Source organism: Dreissena polymorpha, chromosome 2 (assembly GCF_020536995.1).
Source record: "Dreissena polymorpha isolate Duluth1 chromosome 2, UMN_Dpol_1.0, whole genome shotgun sequence".
Taxonomy (NCBI): domain Eukaryota; kingdom Metazoa; phylum Mollusca; class Bivalvia; order Myida; family Dreissenidae; genus Dreissena; species Dreissena polymorpha.
In genome coordinates, this window is record NC_068356.1 from 153,413,577 (window position 1) to 153,437,825 (window position 24,249).

A 24,249-nucleotide genomic window follows, 5' to 3' on the forward strand; every position below is an offset into this window, starting at 1 on the left:
AAACAATCACGCTAGGAAAAACAAAGGTGTACTTTTCAAAAAAGGAGTATTTCCAAACTATAAAGTTTCTGCAGGCATGTGCCCTGTGTAGAGAAACAAGTTCAAGATTCTATTCCGTTGAATTCAGACTCTGACCTGGAAAGTGTCGTGCGATTGGGTGATTCTGTGGATAACGATGTCTTGAATGCGTGTAATCGTTCTCGGGGTCCACTCGTTCTCCCTATTAAACTGCGACCACATCAAACAGTACCACAGTCTGAAAATCAAAGTGCTACAATTGGAAACAGTGGGCAAATATATCTGACTATGAGAACATCATTGTAAACAAGACACAGCTTGAAAACATTTTCAAGTGCATAAGGAACCTTCATGAGCACATATTTTCCTTTTGTTAATGCTTTGAGGCCCATAACTTAAGTGCTTGATGTTGACACAAAGTTTACTGTGGCATAAATGTGACACATGCATTTTTGATGACATGGCATGTTTATTTTCAAGATAATATAGTGCATGGTGAGCTTTAAGCCTTAGCCTTTTGCCGCGGAAACTACACCGCAGAACACCATAGACGCTTGGAGTGTACGCCCCCTTCCAGATGTGGCATTCACTTATTATTTCGTATTTATTATCAAATAAATGCTTCAATCTTAGTCTTTCTTCATCGGTTAGGTGTCACATGAAGAAATATGTTGCCATAATGACTTCAAATAAGAAGAAAACGAGAATTTATGTTTGCGGCATGTTACAAACCACTATTTTGCATAATTTTCCTATTTTTACCAACTTTTTCTACAAAACTGCAGACTTATCTTGCTTATTTAAGTATTCAAGCTCAGAAAATGTGCAAATGTAGATGCTATTACACAAATATGAGTTTAAACATTGTTTTCCAGTGCGAAACCAGCACACGTGAAATTTTCCTAAAATTAGCAATGGTTTTCACATTATTACCTCCCTTTGTTTTCCATAATCTCAACCATAGCGGTTAAAAGATATATGCAAAATTATGTTCGATTTGTTACCGCAACACATTTGTGGAATACATGTATCAATTTTCGTATGATATACACAATTTTAAAATTTTGCGTTTTGCTATTAAGTTTTTTTAATATATGCATAATAAAACAAAAAGCTTTTGTTATATTAAAATATAATGTTTAATGAATTAAATGCAACATTTCTGAACTGTATCCTGTGTTTTGTTTGTATTTCAAAGTAATTCCAAAAATTCACACAATTCAAGGGAAACAACCAGAACAGAAATAATCAAACAAATAGTGTTCCTATTCACAACATTTGACTCTATTTAGTAGAGAAGCACACAAGTTATATGTCAAATGTTTAAAATGATTATTGACACTATCAATCAGTCTTACAGATGTATATTCCCATATGATTACATAATACATGCACCAAATATTGATATTCATTCATTAAAATACCATTCAAAATTAGATTACTCCATAAGAAATCACAGCACAGTTATAAAAACAATCACGCTAGGAAAAACAAAGGTGTACTTTTCAAAAAAGGAGTATTTCAAACTATAAAGTTTCTGCAGGCATGTGCCCTGTGTAGAGAAACAAGTTCAAGATTCTATTCCGTTGAATTCAGACCCTGACCTGGAAAGTGTCGTGCGATTGGGTGATTCTGTGGCTAACGATGTCTTGAATGCGTGTAATCGTTCTCGGGGTCCACTCGTTCTCCCTATTAAACTGCGACCACATCAACCAGTACCACAGTCTGAAAATCAAAGTGCTACAATTGGAAACAGTGGGCAAATATATCTGACTATGAGAACATCATTGTAAACAAGACACAGCTTGAAAACATTTTCAAGTGCATAAGGAACCTTCATGAGCACATATTTTCCTTTTGTTAATGCTTTGAGGCCCATAACTTAAGTGCTTGATGTTGACACAAAGTTTACTGTGGCATAAATGTGACACATGCATTTTTGATGACATGGCATGTTTATTTTCAAGATAATATAGTGCATGGTGAGCTTTAAGCCTTAGCCTTTTGCCGCGGAAACTACACCGCAGAACACCATAGACGCTTGGAGTGTACGCCCCCTTCCAGATGTGGCATTCACTTATTATTTCGTATTTATTATCAAATAAATGCTTCAATCTTAGTCTTTCTTCATCGGTTAGGTGTCACATGAAGAAATATGTTGCCATAATGACTTCAAATAAGAAGAAAACGAGAATTTATGTTTGCGGCATGTTACAAACCACTATTTTGCATAATTTTCCTATTTTTACCAACTTTTTCTACAAAACTGCAGACTTATCTTGCTTATTTAAGTATTCAAGCTCAGAAAATGTGCAAATGTAGATGCTATTACACAAATATGAGTTTAAACATTGTTTTCCAGTGCGAAACCAGCACACGTGAAATTTTCCTAAAATTAGCAATGGTTTTAACATTATTACCTCCCTTTGTTTTCCATAATCTCAACCATAGCGGTTAAAAGATATATGCAAAATTATGTTCGATTTGTTACCGCAACACATTTGTGGAATACATGTATCAATTTTCGTATGATATACACAATTTTAAAATTTTGCGTTTTGCTATTAAGTTTTTTAATATATGCATAATAAAACAAAAAGCTTTTGTTATATTAAAATATAATGTTTAATGAATTAAATGCAACATTTCTGAACTGTATCCTGTGTTTTGTTTGTATTTCATAGTAATTCCAAAAATTCACACAATTCAAGGGAAACAACCAGAACAGAAATAATCAAACAAATAGTGTTCCTATTCACAACATTTGACTCTATTTAGTAGAGAAGCACACAAGTTATATGTCAAATGTTTAAAATGATTATTGACACTATCAATCAGTCTTACAGATGTATATTCCCATATGATTACATAATACATGCACCAAATATTGATATTCATTCATTAAAATACCATTCAAAATTAGATTACTCCATAAGAAATCACAGCACAGTTATAAAAACAATCACGCTAGGAAAAACAAAGGTGTACTTTTCAAAAAAGGAGTATTTCCAAACTATAAAGTTTCTGCAGGCATGTGCCCTGTGTAGAGAAACAAGTTCAAGATTCTATTCCGTTGAATTCAGACCCTGACCTGGAAAGTGTCGTGCGATTGGGTGATTCTGTGGCTAACGATGTCTTGAATGCGTGTAATCGTTCTCGGGGTCCACTCGTTCTCCCTATTAAACTGCGACCACATCAAACAGTACCACAGTCTGAAAATCAAAGTGCTACAATTGGAAACAGTGGGCAAATATATCTGACTATGAGAACATCATTGTAAACAAGACACAGCTTGAAAACATTTTCAAGTGCATAAGGAACCTTCATGAGCACATATTTTCCTTTTGTTAATGCTTTGAGGCCCATAACTTAAGTGCTTGATGTTGACACAAAGTTTACTGTGGCATAAATGTGACACATGCATTTTTGATGACATGGCATGTTTATTTTCAAGATAATATAGTGCATGGTGAGCTTTAAGCCTTAGCCTTTTGCCGCGGAAACTACACCGCAGAACACCATAGACGCTTGGAGTGTACGCCCCCTTCCAGATGTGGCATTCACTTATTATTTCGTATTTATTATCAAATAAATGCTTCAATCTTAGTCTTTCTTCATCGGTTAGGTGTCACATGAAGAAATATGTTGCCATAATGACTTCAAATAAGAAGAAAACGAGAATTTATGTTTGCGGCATGTTACAAACCACTATTTTGCATAATTTTCCTATTTTTACCAACTTTTTCTACAAAACTGCAGACTTATCTTGCTTATTTAAGTATTCAAGCTCAGAAAATGTGCAAATGTAGATGCTATTACACAAATATGAGTTTAAACATTGTTTTCCAGTGCGAAACCAGCACACGTGAAATTTTCCTAAAATTAGCAATGGTTTTAACATTATTACCTCCCTTTGTTTTCCATAATCTCAACCATAGCGGTTAAAAGATATATGCAAAATTATGTTCGATTTGTTACCGCAACACATTTGTGGAATACATGTATCAATTTTCGTATGATATACACAATTTTAAAATTTTGCGTTTTGCTATTAAGTTTTTTAATATATGCATAATAAAACAAAAAGCTTTTGTTATATTAAAATATAATGTTTAATGAATTAAATGCAACATTTCTGAACTGTATCCTGTGTTTTGTTTGTATTTCATAGTAATTCCAAAAATTCACACAATTCAAGGGAAACAACCAGAACAGAAATAATCAAACAAATAGTGTTCCTATTCACAACATTTGACTCTATTTAGTAGAGAAGCACACAAGTTATATGTCAAATGTTTTAAAATGATTATTGACACTATCAATCAGTCTTACAGATGTATATTCCCATATGATTACATAATACATGCACCAAATATTGATATTCATTCATTAAAATACCATTCAAAATTAGTTTACTCCATAAGAAATCACAGCACAGTTATAAAAACAATCACGCTAGGAAAAACAAAGGTGTACTTTTCAAAAATGGAGTATTTCCAAACTATAAAGTTTCTGCAGGCATGTGCCCTGTGTAGAGAAACAAGTTCAAGATTCTATTCCGTTGAATTCAGACCCTGACCTGGAAAGTGTCGTGCGATTGGGTGATTCTGTGGCTAACGATGTCTTGAATGCGTGTAATCGTTTTCGGGGTCCACTCGTTCTCCCTATTAAACTGCGACCACATCAAACAGTACCACAGTCTGAAAATCAAAGTGCTACAATTGGAAACAGTGGGCAAATATATCTGACTATGAGAACATCATTGTAAACAAGACACAGCTTGAAAACATTTTCAAGTGCATAAGGAACCTTCATGAGCACATATTTTCCTTTTGTTAATGCTTTGAGGCCCATAACTTAAGTGCTTGATGTTGACACAAAGTTTACTGTGGCATAAATGTGACACATGCATTTTTGATGACATGGCATGTTTATTTTCAAGATAATATAGTGCATGGTGAGCTTTAAGCCTTAGCCTTTTGCCGCGGAAACTACACCGCAGAACACCATAGACGCTTGGAGTGTACGCCCCCTTCCAGATGTGGCATTCACTTATTATTTCGTATTTATTATCAAATAAATGCTTCAATCTTAGACTTTCTTCATCGGTTAGGTGTCACATGAAGAAATATGTTGCCATAATGACTTCAAATAAGAAGAAAAAGAGAATTTATGTTTGCGGCATGTTACAAACCACTATTTTGCATAATTTTCCTATTTTTACCAACTTTTTCTACAAAACTGCAGACTTATCTTGCTTATTTAAGTATTCAAGCTCAGAAAATGTGCAAATGTAGATGCTATTACACAAATATGAGTTTAAACATTGTTTTCCAGTGCGAAACCAGCACACGTGAAATTTTCCTAAAATTAGCAATGGTTTTAACATTATTACCTCCCTTTGTTTTCCATAATCTCAACCATAGCGGTTAAAAGATATATGCAAAATTATGTTCGATTTGTTACCGCAACACATTTGTGGAATACATGTATCAATTTTCGTATGATATACACAATTTTAAAATTTTGCGTTTTGCTATTAATTAAGGGGGCAGGGGATATATTTTTGACCAAATTTCGAGTTCCGAAAGGCTGCAAACAGTCAAATCCATTGCATCAAAACAGAAAGTGACACAAGAAAGCCTTTTTGTGTCAGTGTCATAGCATAGGCAATATACATTGAAAATACAACCAAAGACAAGGCTGGCTTCTTCACTTGTGAAACTATGGCCCTTGATCTTTCCCCCCGACCACCTCATTTTTAATGAAAAATTGAGAAATTTGACCCATTTCATGGCATGCACAGAACATTCAAACAGAATGCAATCCTAGTTTTGGCTACATTACTCACTAATTTCATCCCTGTGCTTTGTTTATTTGCCTAGAAAAGTGTCTCCCATACGTTTAGATTTTTCACAATTTACCTTCAAAATTTTGTTCTGTTTCTGCAGCGTGAAATATTGACTTCCGACAAAAGTGAAAACCTCCTTTTTGAAGATTCAAAATTTCCTTGCTAGGGAGCTGTGGCTAGTTGTAATGTTTTTTTCCAAAATTTTGAGACATTCTTTCTACAACCTAACACAAGAAATATATCTTATAAATACCTAATTGATTTTTAAAGACCATAGGTCACACCTACCCTAAAGATATGTAATTTTCATGGACCCCCCTTTCACTGATATATCCCCTGCCACCTTAAGTTTTTTAATATATGCATAATAAAACAAAAAGCTTTTGTTATATTAAAATATAATGTTTAATGAATTAAATGCAACATTTCTGAACTGTATCCTGTGTTTTGTTGGTATTTCATAGTAATTCCAAAAATTCACACAATTCAAGGGAAACAACCAGAACAGAAATAATCAAACAAATAGTGTTCCTATTCACAACATTTGACTCTATTTAGTAGAGAAGCACACAAGTTATATGTCAAATGTTTAAAATGATTATTGACACTATCAATCAGTCTTACAGATGTATATTCCCATATGATTACATAATACATGCACCAAATATTGATATTCATTCATTAAAATACCATTCAAAATTAGATCACTCCATAAGAAATCACAGCACAGTTATAAAAACAATCACGCTAGGAAAAACAAAGGTGTACTTTTCAAAAAAGGAGTATTTCCAAACTATAAAGTTTCTGCAGGCATGTGCCCTGTGTAGAGAAACAAGTTCAAGATTCTATTCCGTTGAATTCAGACCCTGACCTGGAAAGTGTCGTGCGATTGGGTGATTCTGTGGCTAACGATGTCTTGAATGCGTGTAATCGTTCTCGGGGTCCACTCGTTCTCCCTATTAAACTGCGACCACATCAAACAGTACCACAGTCTGAAAATCAAAGTGCTACAATTGGAAACAGTGGGCAAATATATCTGACTATGAGAACATCATTGTAAACAAGACACAGCTTGAAAACATTTTCAAGTGCATAAGGAACCTTCATGAGCACATATTTTCCTTTTGTTAATGCTTTGAGGCCCATAACTTAAGTGCTTGATGTTGACACAAAGTTTACTGTGGCATAAATGTGACACATGCATTTTTGATGACATGGCATGTTTATTTTCAAGATAATATAGTGCATGGTGAGCTTTAAGCCTTAGCCTTTTGCCGCGGAAACTACACCGCAGAACACCATAGACGCTTGGAGTGTACGCCCCCTTCCAGATGTGGCATTCACTTATTATTTCGTATTTATTATCAAATAAATGCTTCAATCTTAGTCTTTCTTCATCGGTTAGGTGTCACATGAAGAAATATGTTGCCATAATGACTTCAAATAAGAAGAAAACGAGAATTTATGTTTGCGGCATGTTACAAACCACTATTTTGCATAATTTTCCTATTTTTACCAACTTTTTCTACAAAACTGCAGACTTATCTTGCTTATTTAAGTATTCAAGCTCAGAAAATGTGCAAATGTAGATGCTATTACACAAATATGAGTTTAAACATTGTTTTCCAGTGCGAAACCAGCACACGTGAAATTTTCCTAAAATTAGCAATGGTTTTAACATTATTACCTCCCTTTGTTTTCCATAATCTCAACCATAGCGGTTAAAAGATATATGCAAAATTATGTTCGATTTGTTACCGCAACACATTTGTGGAATACATGTATCAATTTTCGTATGATATACACAATTTTAAAATTTTGCGTTTTGCTATTAAGTTTTTTAATATATGCATAATAAAACAAAAAGCTTTTGTTATATTAAAATATAATGTTTAATGAATTAAATGCAACATTTCTGAACTGTATCCTGTGTTTTGTTTGTTTTCATAGTAATTCCAAAAATTCACACAATTCAAGGGAAACAACCAGAACAGAAATAATCAAACAAATAGTGTTCCTATTCACAACATTTGACTCTATTTAGTAGAGAAGCACACAAGTTATATGTCAAATGTTTAAAATGATTATTGACACTATCAATCAGTCTTACAGATGTATATTCCCATATGATTACATAATACATGCACCAAATATTGATATTCATTCATTAAAATACCATTCAAAATTAGATCACTCCATAAGAAATCACAGCACAGTTATAAAAACAATCACGCTAGGAAAAACAAAGGTGTACTTTTCAAAAAAGGAGTATTTCCAAACTATAAAGTTTCTGCAGGCATGTGCCCTGTGTAGAGAAACAAGTTCAAGATTCTATTCCGTTGAATTCAGACCCTGACCTGGAAAGTGTCGTGCGATTGGGTGATTCTGTGGCTAACGATGTCTTGAATGCGTGTAATCGTTCTCGGGGTCCACTCGTTCTCCCTATTAAACTGCGACCACATCAAACAGTACCACAGTCTGAAAATCAAAGTGCTACAATTGGAAACAGTGGGCAAATATATCTGACTATGAGAACATCATTGTAAACAAGACACAGCTTGAAAACATTTTCAAGTGCATAAGGAACCTTCATGAGCACATATTTTCCTTTTGTTAATGCTTTGAGGCCCATAACTTAAGTGCTTGATGTTGACACAAAGTTTACTGTGGCATAAATGTGACACATGCATTTTTGATGACATGGCATGTTTATTTTCAAGTCAATATAGTGCATGGTGAGCTTTAAGCCTTAGCCTTTTGCCGCGGAAACTACACCGCAGAACACCATAGACGCTTGGAGTGTACGCCCCCTTCCAGATGTGGCATTCACTTATTATTTCGTATTTATTATCAAATAAATGCTTCAATCTTAGTCTTTCTTCATCGGTTAGGTGTCACATGAAGAAATATGTTGCCATAATGACTTCAAATAAGAAGAAAACGAGAATTTATGTTTGCGGCATGTTACAAACCACTATTTTGCATAATTTTCCTATTTTTACCAACTTTTTCTACAAAACTGCAGACTTATCTTGCTTATTTAAGTATTCAAGCTCAGAAAATGTGCAAATGTAGATGCTATTACACAAATATGAGTTTAAACATTGTTTTCCAGTGCGAAACCAGCACACGTGAAATTTTCCTAAAATTAGCAATGGTTTTAACATTATTACCTCCCTTTGTTTTCCATAATCTCAACCATAGCGGTTAAAAGATATATGCAAAATTATGTTCGATTTGTTACCGCAACACATTTGTGGAATACATGTATCAATTTTCGTATGATATACACAATTTTAAAATTTTGCGTTTTGCTATTAAGTTTTTTAATATATGCATAATAAAACAAAAAGCTTTTGTTATATTAAAATATAATGTTTAATGAATTAAATGCAACATTTCTGAACTGTATCCTGTGTTTTGTTTGTATTTCATAGTAATTCCAAAAATTCACACAATTCAAGGGAAACAACCAGAACAGAAATAATCAAACAAAAAGTGTTCCTATTCACAACATTTGACTCTATTTAGTAGAGAAGCACACAAGTTATATGTCAAATGTTTAAAATGATTATTGACACTATCAATCAGTCTTACAGATGTATATTCCCATATGATTACATAATACATGCACCAAATATTGATATTCATTCATTAAAATACCATTCAAAATTAGATTACTCCATAAGAAATCACAGCACAGTTATAAAAGCAATCACGCTAGGAAAAACAAAGGTGTACTTTTCAAAAAAGGAGTATTTCCAAACTATAAAGTTTCTGCAGGCATGTGCCCTGTGTAGAGAAACAAGTTCAAGATTCTATTCCGTTGAATTCAGACCCTGACCTGGAAAGTGTCGTGCGATTGGGTGATTCTGTGGCTAACGATGTCTTGAATGCGTGTAATCGTTCTCGGGGTCCACTCGTTCTCCCTATTAAACTGCGACCACATCAAACAGTACCACAGTCTGAAAATCAAAGTGCTACAATTGGAAACAGTGGGCAAATATATCTGACTATGAGAACATCATTGTAAACAAGACACAGCTTGAAAACATTTTCAAGTGCATAAGGAACCTTCATGAGCACATAATTTCCTTTTGTTAATGCTTTGAGGCCCATAACTTAAGTGCTTGATGTTGACACAAAGTTTACTGTGGCATAAATGTGACACATGCATTTTTGATGACATGGCATGTTTATTTTCAAGATAATATAGTGCATGGTGAGCTTTAAGCCTTAGCCTTTTGCCGCGGAAACTACACCGCAGAACACCATAGACGCTTGGAGTGTACGCCCCCTTCCAGATGTGGCATTCACTTATTATTTCGTATTTATTATCAAATAAATGCTTCAATCTTAGTCTTTCTTCATCGGTTAGGTGTCACATGAAGAAATATGTTGCCATAATGACTTCAAATAAGAAGAAAAAGAGAATTTATGTTTGCGGCATGTTACAAACCACTATTTTGCATAATTTTCCTATTTTTACCAACTTTTTCTACAAAACTGCAGACTTATCTTGCTTATTTAAGTATTCAAGCTCAGAAAATGTGCAAATGTAGATGCTATTACACAAATATGAGTTTAAACATTGTTTTCCAGTGCGAAACCAGCACACGTGAAATTTTCCTAAAATTAGCAATGGTTTTAACATTATTACCTCCCTTTGTTTTCCATAATCTCAACCATAGCGGTTAAAAGATATATGCAAAATTATGTTCGATTTGTTACCGCAACACATTTGTGGAATACATGCATCAATTTTCGTATGATATACACAATTTTAAAATTTTGCGTTTTGCTATTAAGTTTTTTAATATATGCATAATAAAACAAAAAGCTTTTGTTATATTAAAATATAATGTTTAATGAATTAAATGCAACATTTCTGAACTGTATCCTGTGTTTTGTTTGTATTTCATAGTAATTCCAAAAATTCACACAATTCAAGGGAAACAACCAGAACAGAAATAATCAAACAAATAGTGTTCCTATTCACAACATTTGACTCTATTTAGTAGAGAAGCACACAAGTTATATGTCAAATGTTTAAAATGATTATTGACACTATCAATCAGTCTTACAGATGTATATTCCCATATGATTACATAATACATGCACCAAATATTGATATTCATTCATTAAAATACCATTCAAAATTAGATCACTCCATAAGAAATCACAGCACAGTTATAAAAACAATCACGCTAGGAAAAACAAAGGTGTACTTTTCAAAAAAGGAGTATTTCCAAACTATAAAGTTTCTGCAGGCATGTGCCCTGTGTAGAGAAACAAGTTCAAGATTCTATTCCGTTGAATCCAGACCCTGACCTGGAAAGTGTCGTGCGATTGGGTGATTCTGTGGCTAACGATGTCTTGAATGCGTGTAATCGTTCTCGGGGTCCACTCGTTCTCCCTATTAAACTGCGACCACATCAAACAGTACCACAGTCTGAAAATCAAAGTGCTACAATTGGAAACAGTGGGCAAATATATCTGACTATGAGAACATCATTGTAAACAAGACACAGCTTGAAAACATTTTCAAGTGCATAAGGAACCTTCATGAGCACATATTTTCCTTTTGTTAATGCTTTGAGGCCCATAACTTAAGTGCTTGATGTTGACACAAAGTTTACTGTGGCATAAATGTGACACATGCATTTTTGATGACATGGCATGTTTATTTTCAAGATAATATAGTGCATGGTGAGCTTTAAGCCTTAGCCTTTTGCCGCGGAAACTACACCGCAGAACACCATAGACGCTTGGAGTGTACGCCCCCTTCCAGATGTGGCATTCACTTATTATTTCGTATTTATTATCAAATAAATGCTTCAATCTTAGACTTTCTTCATCGGTTAGGTGTCACATGAAGAAATATGTTGCCATAATGACTTCAAATAAGAAGAAAAAGAGAATTTATGTTTGTGGCATGTTACAAACCACTATTTTGCATAATTTTCCTATTTTTACCAACTTTTTCTACAAAACTGCAGACTTATCTTGCTTATTTAAGTATTCAAGCTCAGAAAATGTGCAAATGTAGATGCTATTACACAAATATGAGTTTAAACATTGTTTTCCAGTGCGAAACCAGCACACGTGAAATTTTCCTAAAATTAGCAATGGTTTTAACATTATTACCTCCCTTTGTTTTCCATAATCTCAACCATAGCGGTTAAAAGATATATGCAAAATTATGTTCGATTTGTTACCGCAACACATTTGTGGAATACATGTATCAATTTTCGTATGATATACACAATTTTAAAATTTTGCGTTTTGCTATTAAGGGGGCAGGGGATATATTTTTGACCAAATTTCGAGTTCCGAAAGGCCGCAAACAGTCAAATCCATTGCATCAAAACAGAAAGTGACACAAGAAAGCCTTTTTGTGTCAGTGTCATAGCATAGGCAATATACATTGAAAATACAACCAAAGACAAGGCTGGCTTCTTCACTTGTGAAACTATGGCCCTTGATCTTTCCCCCCGACCACCTCATTTTTAATGAAAAATTGAGAAATTTGACCCATTTCATGGCATGCACAGAACATTCAAACAGAATGCAATCCTAGTTTTGGCTACATTACTCACTAATTTCATCCCTGTGCTTTGTTTATTTGCCTAGAAAAGTGTCTCCCATACGTTTAGATTTTTCACAATTTACCTTCAAAATTTTGTTCTGTTTCTGCAGCGTGAAATATTGACTTCCGACAAAAGTGAAAACCTCCTTTTTGAAGATTCAAAATTTCCTTGCTAGGGAGCTGTGGCTAGTTGTAATGTTTTTTTCCAAAATTTTGAGACATTCTTTCTACAACCTAACACAAGAAATACATCTTATAAATACCTAATTGATTTTTAAAGACCATAGGTAACACCTACCCTAAAGATATGTAATTTTCATGGACCCCCCTTTCACTGATATATCCCCTGCCACCTTAAGTTTTTTAATATATGCATAATAAAACAAAAAGCTTTTGTTATATTAAAATATAATGTTTAATGAATTAAATGCAACATTTCTGAACTGTATCCTGTGTTTTGTTTGTATTTCATAGTAATTCCAAAAATTCACACAATTCAAGGGAAACAACCAGAACAGAAATAATCAAACAAATAGTGTTCCTATTCACAACATTTGACTCTATTTAGTAGAGAAGCACACAAGTTATATGTCAAATGTTTAAAATGATTATTGACACTATCAATCAGTCTTACAGATGTATATTCCCATATGATTACATAATACATGCACCAAATATTGATATTCATTCATTAAAATACCATTCAAAATTAGATCACTCCATAAGAAATCACAGCACAGTTATAAAAACAATCACGCTAGGAAAAACAAAGGTGTACTTTTCAAAAAAGGAGTATTTCCAAACTATAAAGTTTCTGCAGGCATGTGCCCTGTGTAGAGAAACAAGTTCAAGATTCTATTCCGTTGAATTCAGACCCTGACCTGGAAAGTGTCGTGCGATTGGGTGATTCTGTGGCTAACGATGTCTTGAATGCGTGTAATCGTTCTCGGGGGTCCACTCGTTCTCCCTATTAAACTGCGACCACATCAAACAGTACCACAGTCTGAAAATCAAAGTGCTACAATTGGAAACAGTGGGCAAATATATCTGACTATGAGAACATCATTGTAAACAAGACACAGCTTGAAAACATTTTCAAGTGCATAAGGAACCTTCATGAGCACATATTTTCCTTTTGTTAATGCTTTGAGGCCCATAACTTAAGTGCTTGATGTTGACACAAATTTTACTGTGGCATAAATGTGACACATGCATTTTTGATGACATGGCATGTTTATTTTCAAGATAATATAGTGCATGGTGAGCTTTAAGCCTTAGCCTTTTGCCGCGGAAACTACACCGCAGAACACCATAGACGCTTGGAGTGTACGCCCCCTTCCAGATGTGGCATTCACTTATTATTTCGTATTTATTATCAAATAAATGCTTCAATCTTAGTCTTTCTTCATCGGTTAGGTGTCACATGAAGAAATATGTTTGCCATAATGACTTCAAATAAGAAGAAAACGAGAATTTATGTTTGCGGCATGTTACAAACCACTATTTTGCATAATTTTCCTATTTTTACCAACTTTTTCTACAAAACTGCAGACTTATCTTGCTTATTTAAGTATTCAAGCTCAGAAAATGTGCAAATGTAGATGCTATTACACAAATATGAGTTTAAACATTGTTTTCCAGTGCGAAACCAGCACACGTGAAATTTTCCTAAAATTAGCAATGGTTTTAACATTATTACCTCCCTTTGTTTTCCATAATCTCAACCATAGCGGTTAAAAGATATATGCAAAATTATGTTCGATTTGTTACCGCAACACATTTGTGGAATACATGTATCAATTTTCGTATGATATACACAATTTTAAAATTTTGCGTTTTGCTATTAAGTTTTTTAATATATGCATAATAAAACAAAAAGCTTTTGTTATATTAAAATATAATGTTTAATGAATTAAATGCAACATTTCTGAACTGTATCCTGTGTTTTGTTTGTATTTCATAGTAATTCCAAAAATTCACACAATTCAAGGGAAACAACCAGAACAGAAATAATCAAACAATTAGTGTTCCTATTCACAACATTTGACACTATTTAGTAGAGAAGCACACAAGTTATATGTCAAATGTTTAAAATGATTATTGACACTATCAATCAGTCTTACAGATGTATATTCCCATATGATTACATAATACATGCACCAAATATTGATATTCATTCATTAAAATACCATTCAAAATTAGATTACTCCATAAGAAATCACAGCACAGTTATAAAAACAATCACGCTAGGAAAAACAAAGGTGTACTTTTCAAAAAAGGAGTATTTCCAAACTATAAAGTTTCTGCAGGCATGTGCCCTGTGTAGAGAAACAAGTTCAAGATTCTATTCCGTTGAATTCAGACCCTGACCTGGAAAGTGTCGTGCGATTGGGTGATTCTGTGGCTAACGATGTCTTGAATGCGTGTAATCGTTCTCGGGGTCCACTCGTTCTCCCTATTAAACTGCGACCACATCAAACAGTACCACAGTCTGAAAATCAAAGTGCTACAATTGGAAACAGTGGGCAAATATATCTGACTATGAGAACATCATTGTAAACAAGACACAGCTTGAAAACATTTTCAAGTGCATAAGGAACCTTCATGAGCACATATTTTCCTTTTGTTAATGCTTTGAGGCCCATAACTTAAGTGCTTGATGTTGACACAAAGTTTACTGTGGCATAAATGTGACACATGCATTTTTGATGACATGGCATGTTTATTTTCAAGATAATATAGTGCATGGTGAGCTTTAAGCCTTAGCCTTTTGCCGCGGAAACTACACCGCAGAACACCATAGACGCTTGGAGTGTACGCCCCCTTCCAGATGTGGCATTAACTTATTATTTCGTATTTATTATCAAATAAATGCTTCAATCTTAGTCTTTCTTCATCGGTTAGGTGTCACATGAAGAAATATGTTGCCATAATGACTTCAAATAAGAAGAAAACGAGAATTTATGTTTGCGGCATGTTACAAACCACTATTTTGCATAATTTTCCTATTTTTACCAACTTTTTCTACAAAACTGCAGACTTATCTTGCTTATTTAAGTATTCAAGCTCAGAAAATGTGCAAATGTAGATGCTATTACACAAATATGAGTTTAAACATTGTTTTCCAGTGCGAAACCAGCACACGTGAAATTTTCCTAAAATTAGCAATGGTTTTTCACATTATTACCTCCCTTTGTTTTCCATAATCTCAACCATAGCGGTTAAAAGATATATGCAAAATTATGTTCGATTTGTTACCGCAACACATTTGTGGAATACATGTATCAATTTTCGTATGATATACACAATTTTAAAATTTTGCGTTTTGCTATTAAGTTTTTTAATATATGCATAATAAAACAAAAAGCTTTTGTTATATTAAAATATAATGTTTAATGAATTAAATGCAACATTTCTGAACTGTATCCTGTGTTTTGTTTGTATTTCAAAGTAATTCCAAAAATTCACACAATTCAAGGGAAACAACCAGAACAGAAATAATCAAACAAATAGTGTTCCTATTCACAACATTTGACTCTATTTAGTAGAGAAGCACACAAGTTATATGTCAAATGTTTTAAAATGATTATTGACACTATCAATCAGTCTTACAGATGTATATTCCCATATGATTACATAATACATGCACCAAATATTGATATTCATTCATTAAAATACCATTCAAAATTAGATTACTCCATAAGAAATCACAGCACAGTTATAAAAACAATCACGCTAGGAAAAACAAAGGTGTACTTTTCAAAAAGGAGTATTTCAAACTATAAAGTTTCTGCAGGCATGTGCCCTGTGTAGAGAAACAAGTTCAAGATTCTATTCCGTTGAATTCAGACCCTGACCTGGAAAGTGTCGTGCGATTGGGTGATTCTGTGGCTAACGATGTCTTGAGTGCGTGTAATCGTTCTCGGGGTCCACTCGTTCTCCCTATTATACTGCGACCACATCAAACAGTACGACAGTCTGAAAATCAAAGTGCTACAATTGGAAACAGTGGGCAAATATATCTGACTATGAGAACATCATTGTAAACAAGACACAGCTTGAAAACATTTTCAAGTGCATAAGGAAACTTCATGAGCACATATTTTCCTTTTGTTAATGCTTTGAGGCCCATAACTTAAGTGCTTGATGTTGACACAAGTTTACTGTGGCATAAATGTGACACATGCATTTTTGATGACATGGCATGTTTATTTTCAAGATAATATAGTGCATGGTGAGCTTTAAGCCTTAGCCTTTTGCCGCGGAAACTACACCGCAGAACACCATAGACGCTTGGAGTGTACGCCCCCTTCCAGATGTGGCATTCACTTATTATTTCGTATTTATTATCAAATAAATGCTTCAATCTTAGTCTTTCTTCATCGGTTAGGTGTCACATGAAGAAATATGTTGCCATAATGACTTCAAATAAGAAGAAAACGAGAATTTATGTTTGCGGCATGTTACAAACCACTATTTTGCATAATTTTCCTATTTTTTACCAACTTTTTCTACAAAACTGCAGACTTATCTTGCTTATTTAAGTATTCAAGCTCAGAAATGTGCAAATGTAGATGCTATTACACAAATATGAGTTTAAACATTGTTTTCCAGTGCGAAACCAGCACACGTGAAATTTTCCTAAAATTAGCAATGGTTTTAACATTATTACCTCCCTTTGTTTTCCATAATCTCAACCATAGCGGTTAAAAGATATATGCAAAATTATGTTCGATTTGTTACCGCAACACATTTGTGGAATACATGTATCAATTTTCGTATGATATACACAATTTTAAAATTTTGCGTTTTGCTATTAAGTTTTTTTAATATATGCATAATAAAACAAAAAGCTTTTGTTATATTAAAATATAATGTTTAATGAATTAAATGCAACATTTCTGAACTGTATCCTGTGTTTTGTTTGTATTTCATAGTAATTCCAAAAATTCACACAATTCAAGGGAAACAAACCAGAACAGAAATAATCAAACAAATAGTGTTCCTATTCACAACATTTGACTCTATTTAGTAGAGAAGCACACAAGTTATATGTCAAATGTTTAAAATGATTATTGACACTATCAATCAGTCTTACAGATGTATATTCCCATATGATTACATAATACATGGACCAAATATTGATATTCATTCATTAAAATACCATTCAAATTAAGATTCACTCCATAAGAAATCAAAGCACAGTTATAAAACAATCACGCTAGGAAAAACAAAGGTGTACTTTTCAAAAAAGGAGTATTTCCAAACTATTAAGTTTCTGCAGGCATGTGCCCTGTGTAGAGAAACAAGTTCAAGATTCTATTCCGTTGAATTCAGACCCTGACCTGGAAAGTGTCGTGCGATTGGGTGATTCTGTGGCTAAGATGTCTGAATGCGTGTATATCGCTCTCGGGGTCACTCGTTCTCCCTATTAAACTGCGACCACATCAAACAGTCACCACAGTCTGAAATCAAAGTGCTACATTGGAAACAGTGGGCAAATATATCTGACTATGAGAACATCATTGTAAACAAGACACAGCTTGAAACATTTTCAAGTGCATAAGGAACCTTCATGAGCACATATTTTCCTTTTGTTAATGCTTTGAGGCCCATAATTAAGTGCTTGATGTGACACATAAGTTTACTGTGGCATAATGTGACACATGCATTTTGATGACATGGCATGTTTTATTTCAAGTATATATAGTGCATGTGAGCTTTAAGCCTTAGCCTTTGCCGCGGAAACTACACCGCAGAACACCATAGACGCTTGGAGTGTACGCCCCCTCCAGATGTGGCATCACTTATTATTTCGTATTTTATTATCAAATAAAGCTTCACTATTAGTCTTTCTTCATCGGTTAGGTGTCACATGAAGAAATATGTGCCATAATGACTTCAAATAAGAAGAAAAAGAGAATTTATGTTTGCGGCATGTTACAAACCACTATTTTGCATAATTTTTCTATTTTTATACCAACTTTTTCTACAAAACTGCAGACTTATCTTGCTTATTTAAGTATTCAAGCTCAGAAAATGTGCAAATGTAGATGCTATTACACAAATATGAGTTTAAACATTGTTTTCCAGTGCGAACCAGCACACGTGAAATTTTCCTAAAATTAGCAATGGTTTTAACATTATTACCTCCTTTGTTTTCCATAATCTCAACCATAGCGGTAAAAGATATATGCAAAATTATGTTCGATTTGTTACCGCAACACATTTGTGGAATACATGTATCAATTTTCGTATGATATACACAATTTTAAAATTTTGCGTTTTGCTATTAATTAAGGGGCAGGGGATATATTTTTTACCAAATTTCGAGTTCCGAAAGCCGCAAACAGTCAAATCCATTGCATCAAAACAGAAAGTGACACAAGAAAGCCTTTTTGTGTCAGTGTCATAGCATAGGCAATATACATTGAAAATACAACCAAAGACAAGGCTGGCTTCTTCACTTGTGAAACTAGGCCCTTGATCTTTCCCCCCGACCACCTCATTTTTAATGAAAATTGAGAAATTTGACCCATTTCATGGCATGCACAGACATTCAAACAGAATGCAATCCTAGTTTTGCTACATTACTCACTAATTTCATCCCTGTGCTTTGTTTATTTGCCTAGAAAAGTGTATCCCATACGTTTTAGATTTTTCACAATTTACCTTCAAAATTTGTTCTGTTCTGCAGCGTGAAATATTGACTTCCGACAAAAGTGAAAACCTCCTTTTTGAAGATTCAAAATTTCCTTGCTAGGGAGCTGTGGCTAGTTGTAATGTTTTTTTCCAAAATTTGAGACATTCTTTCTACAACCTAACACAAGAAATACATCTTATAAATACCTAATTGATTTTTAAAGACCATAGGTAAAACCTACCCTAAAGATATGTAATTTTCATGGACCCCCTTTCACTGATATATCCCCTGCCACCTAAGTTTTTTATATATGCATAAAAAAAAAGCTTTTGTTATATTAAAATATAATGTTTAATGAATTAAATGCAACATTTCTGAACTGTATCCTGTGTTTTGTTTGTATTTCATAGTAATTCCAAAAATTCACACAATTCAGGGAAACAACCAGAACAGAAATAATCAAAAAATAGTGTTCCTATTCACAACATTTGACTCTATTTAGTAAGAAGCACACAAGTATATGTCAAATGTTTAAAATGATTATTGACACTATCAATCAGTCTTACCGATGTATTTCCCATATGATTCATAATACATGCACCAATATTGATATTCATTCATTAAAATACCATTCAAAATTAGATCACTCCATAAGAAATCACAGCACAGAGTTATAAAAACAATCACCTAGGAAAAACAAAGTAGAGAACAGTTAAAGATTCTATTCCGTTTGAATTCAGACCCCTGACCTGGAAAGTGTCGTGCGATTGGTGTTCTGTGGCTAACGATGTTCTTGAATGCGTGTAATCTTCTCGGGGTCCACTCGTTCTCCCTATTAAACTGCGACCACATCAACAGTACCACAGTCTGAAAATCAAGTGCTACAATTGGAAACAGTGGGCAAATATATCTGACTATGAGAACATCATGGTAAAAAACACAGCTTGAAAACATTTTCAAGTGCATAAGGAACCTTCATGAGCACATATTTCCTTTTGTTAATGCTTTGAGGCCCATAACTTAAGTGCTTGATGTTGACACAAAGTTTACTGTGGCATAATGTGACACATGCATTTTTTGATGACATGGCATGTTTATTTTCAAGATAATAGTGCAGGTGAGCTTTAAGCCTTAGCCTTTTGCCGCGGAAACTAACAACCGCAGAACACCATAGACGCTTGGAGTGTAACGCCCCTTCCAGATTGGCATTCACTTATTATTTCGTATTTATTATCAAATAATGCTTCAATCTTAGTCTTTCTTCTTCATCGGTTAGGTGTCACATGAAGAAATATGTTGCCATAATGACTTCAAATAGAAGAAAAAGAGAATTTATGTTTGCGGCATGTTACAAACCACTATTTTGCATATTTTCCTATTTTTACCAACTTTTTCTACAAAACTGCAGACTTATCTTGCTTATTTAAGTATTCAAGCTCAGAAAATGTGCAAATGTAGATGCTATTACACAAATATGAGTTTAAACATTGTTTTCCAGTGCGAAACCAGCACACGTGAAATTTTCCTAAAATTAGCAATGGTTTTAACATTATTACCTCCCTTTGTTTTCCATAATCTCAACCATAGCGGTTAAGAAAAGTATATGCAAAATTATGTTCGATTTGTTACCGCAACACATTGTGGAATACATGTATCAATTTTCGTATGATATACACAATTTTAAAATTTTGCGTTTTTGCTATTAAGTTTTTTATATATGCATAATAAAACAAAAAGCTTTTGTTATATTAAATATAATGTTTATGAATTAAATGCAACATTTCTGAACTGTATCCTTGTTTTGTTTTGTATTTCATAGTAATTCCAAAAATTCACACAATTCAAGGGAACAACCAGAACAGAAATATCAAACAAATAGTGTTCCTATTCACAACATTTGACTCTATTTAGTAAGAGAAGCACACAGTTATATGTCAAATGTTTAAAATAAAATTATATTGACACTATCAATCAGTCTTACAGATGTATATTTCCCATATGATTAATAATACATGCACCAAATATTGATATTCATTCATTAAAATACCATTCAAAATTAATTACTCCATAAGAAATCACAGCACAGTTATAAAAACAATCACGCTAGGAAAACAAAGGTGTACTTTTCAAAAAGGAGTATTTCCAACTATAAAGTTCTCTGCAGGCATGTGCCCTGTGTAGAGAAACAAGTTCAAGATTCTATTCCGTTGAATTCAGACCCTGACCTGGAAGTGTCGTGCGATTGGGTGATTCTGTGGCTAACGATGTCTTGAATGCGTGTATCGTTTCTCGGGGTCCACTCGTTCTCCCTATTAAACTGCGACCACATCAAACAGTACCACAGTCTGAAATCAAAGTGCTACAATTGGAAACAGTGGGCAAATATATCTGACTATGAGAACATCATTGTAAACAAGACACAGCTTGAAAACATTTTCAAGTGCATAAGGAACCTTCATGAGCACATATTTTCCCTTTTGTTAATGCTTTCAGGCCCATAACTTAAGTGCTTGATTTGACACAAAGTTTACTGTGGCATAAATGTGACCCATGCATTTTTGATGACATGGCATGTTTATTTTCAAGATAATATAGTGCATGGTGAGCTTTAAGCCTTAGCCTTTTGCCGCGGAAACTACAAACCGCAGACACCATAGACGCTTGGAGTGTACTCCCCTTCCAGATTGTGGCATCACTTATTATTTCGTATTTATTATCAAATAATGTTTCAATCTTAGTCTTTCTTCATCGTTAGGTGTCACATGAGAATATGTTGCCATAATGACTTCAAATAAGAAGAAAACGAGAATTTATGTTTGCGGCATGTTACAAACCACTATTTTGCATAATTTTTCCTATTTTACCACTTTTTCTACAAACTGCAGACTTATCTTGCTTATTTAAGTATTCAGCTCAGAAAATGTGCAAATGTAGATGCTATTACACAAATATGAGTTTAAACATTGTTTTTCCAGTGCGAAACCAGCACACGTGAAATTTTCCTAAAATTAGCAATGTTTTAACATTATTACCTCCCTTTGTTTTCCATAATCTCAACCATAGCGTTTAAAATATATGCAAAATTATGTTCGATTTGTTACCGCAACACATTTGTGGAATACATGTATCAATTTTCGTATGATATCACAATTTTAAAATTTTGCGTTTTGCTATAAGTTTTTTAATATATGCATATAAAACAAAAAGCTTTTGTTATATTAAAATATAATGTTTAATGAATTAAATGCCACATTTCTGAACTGTATCCTTGTTTTGTTTGTATTTCATAGTAATCCAAAAATTCACACATTCAAGGAAACAACCAGAACAGAAATAATCAAACAAATAGTGTTCCTATTCACAACATTTGACTCTATTTAGTAAGAGAAGCACACAAGTTATATGTCAAATGTTTAAAATGATTATTGACCTATCAATCAGTCTTACAGATGATATTCCCATATGATTACATAATACATCACCAAATATTGATATTCATTCATTAAAATACCATTCAAATTAGATCACTCCATAAGAATCACAGCACAGTTATAAAAACAATCACGCTAGGAAAAACAAAGGTGTACTTTTCAAAAAAGGAGTATTTCCAAACTATAAAGTTTCTGCAGGCATGTGCCCTGTGTAGAGAAACAAGTTCAAGATTCTATTCCGTTGAATTCAGACCCTGACCTGGAAAGTGTCGTGCGATTGGGTGATTCTGTGGCTAACGATGTCTTGAATGCGTTAATCGTTCTCGGGGTCCACTCGTTCTCCCTATTAAACTGCGACCACATCAAACAGTACCACAGTCTGAAAATCAAAGTGCTACATTGGAAACAGTGGGCAAATATATCTGACTATGAGAACATCATTTAAACAAGACACAGCTTGAAAACATTTTCAAGTGCATAAGGAACCTTCATGAGCACATATTTTCCTTTTGTTAATGCTTTGAGGCATAACTTAGTGCTGATGTTTACACAAAGTTTACTGTGGCATAAATGTGACACATGCATTTTTGATGACATGGCATGTTTATTTTCAAGATAATATAGTGCATGGTGAGCTTTAAGCCTTAGCCTTTTGCCGCGGAAACTACACCGCAGAACACCATAGACGCTTGGAGTGTACGCCGCCCTTCCAGATGTTGCATTCACTTATTATTTCGTATTTATTATCAAATAAATGCTTCAATCTTAGTCTTTCTTCATCGGTTAGGTGTCACATGAAGAAATATGTTGCTAAATGACTTCAAATAAGAAGAAACGAGTAATTTATGTTTGCGGCATGTTACAAACACTATTTTGCATAATTTTCCTATTTTTAACCAACTTTTCTACAAACTGCAGACTTATCTTGCTTATTTAAGTATTCAGCTCAGAAATGTGCAAATGTAGATGCTATTACACAAATATGAGTTTAAACATTGTTTTCCAGTGCGAAACCAGCCACTTGAATTTTCCTAAAATTAGCAATGTTTTAACATTATTACCTCCCTTTGTTTTCCATAACTCAACATATCGTTAAAGATATATGCAAAATTATGTTCGATTTGTTTACCCGCAACAATTTGTGGAATACATGTATCAATTTTCGAATTTTCGTATGAATACACAGCATTTTAAAAATTTGGCGTTTTGTCTATTAAGTTTTTTAAATATATGCTAATAAAACAAAAACTTTTGTTATTTTAAATATAATGTTTAAATGAATTAATGCAACATTTCTGAACTGTATCCTGTGTTTTGTTTGTATTCATAGTAATTCCAAAAATCACACAATTCAAGGGAAACAACCAGAACAGAAATAATCAAACAAATAGTGTTCCCTATTCACAACATTTTACTCTAGTAGTAGGAAGCAGCACAAGTTATATGTCAAATGTTTAAAATGATATTGACACTATCATCAGCTTACAGATGTATATTCCCATATGATTACATAATACATGCACCAAATATTGATATTCATTCATTAAAATACCATTCAAATTAGATTACTCCATAAGAAATCACAGCACATTTGTAAAACAATCAGATATCACGCTGGAAAAACATAGGTGTACTTTTCAAAAAGGGAGTATTTCCAAACTATAAAGTTTCTGCAGGCATGTGCCCTGTGTAGAGAAACAAGTTCAAGATTCTATTC

At 33.6% G+C, this 24,249-nt stretch overlaps 1 long non-coding RNA gene across 34 annotated transcripts in view; it reads right to left on the minus strand.

Annotated features, from left to right (window-relative positions):
* LOC127869508 (uncharacterized) overlaps positions 1-22,904 on the minus strand; it is a 36,184-nt gene extending 13,280 nt beyond the window's left edge. For 3 of the 34 annotated variants that reach the window (XR_008044625.1, XR_008044620.1, XR_008044624.1), the window contains exons 1-10: positions 16,316-16,419; positions 14,829-14,949; positions 13,340-13,461; positions 11,201-11,321; positions 9,714-9,834; positions 8,227-8,347; positions 6,741-6,861; positions 3,110-3,230; positions 1,623-1,743; positions 136-256 (exon numbers count right to left, since the gene is read on the minus strand). This is a non-coding gene — a long non-coding RNA (uncharacterized LOC127869508). The other 31 variants (XR_008044631.1, XR_008044610.1, XR_008044630.1 and 28 more) reach the window with 27 other exon arrangements.
* Positions 22,905-24,249: the final 1,345 nt, after the last annotated feature.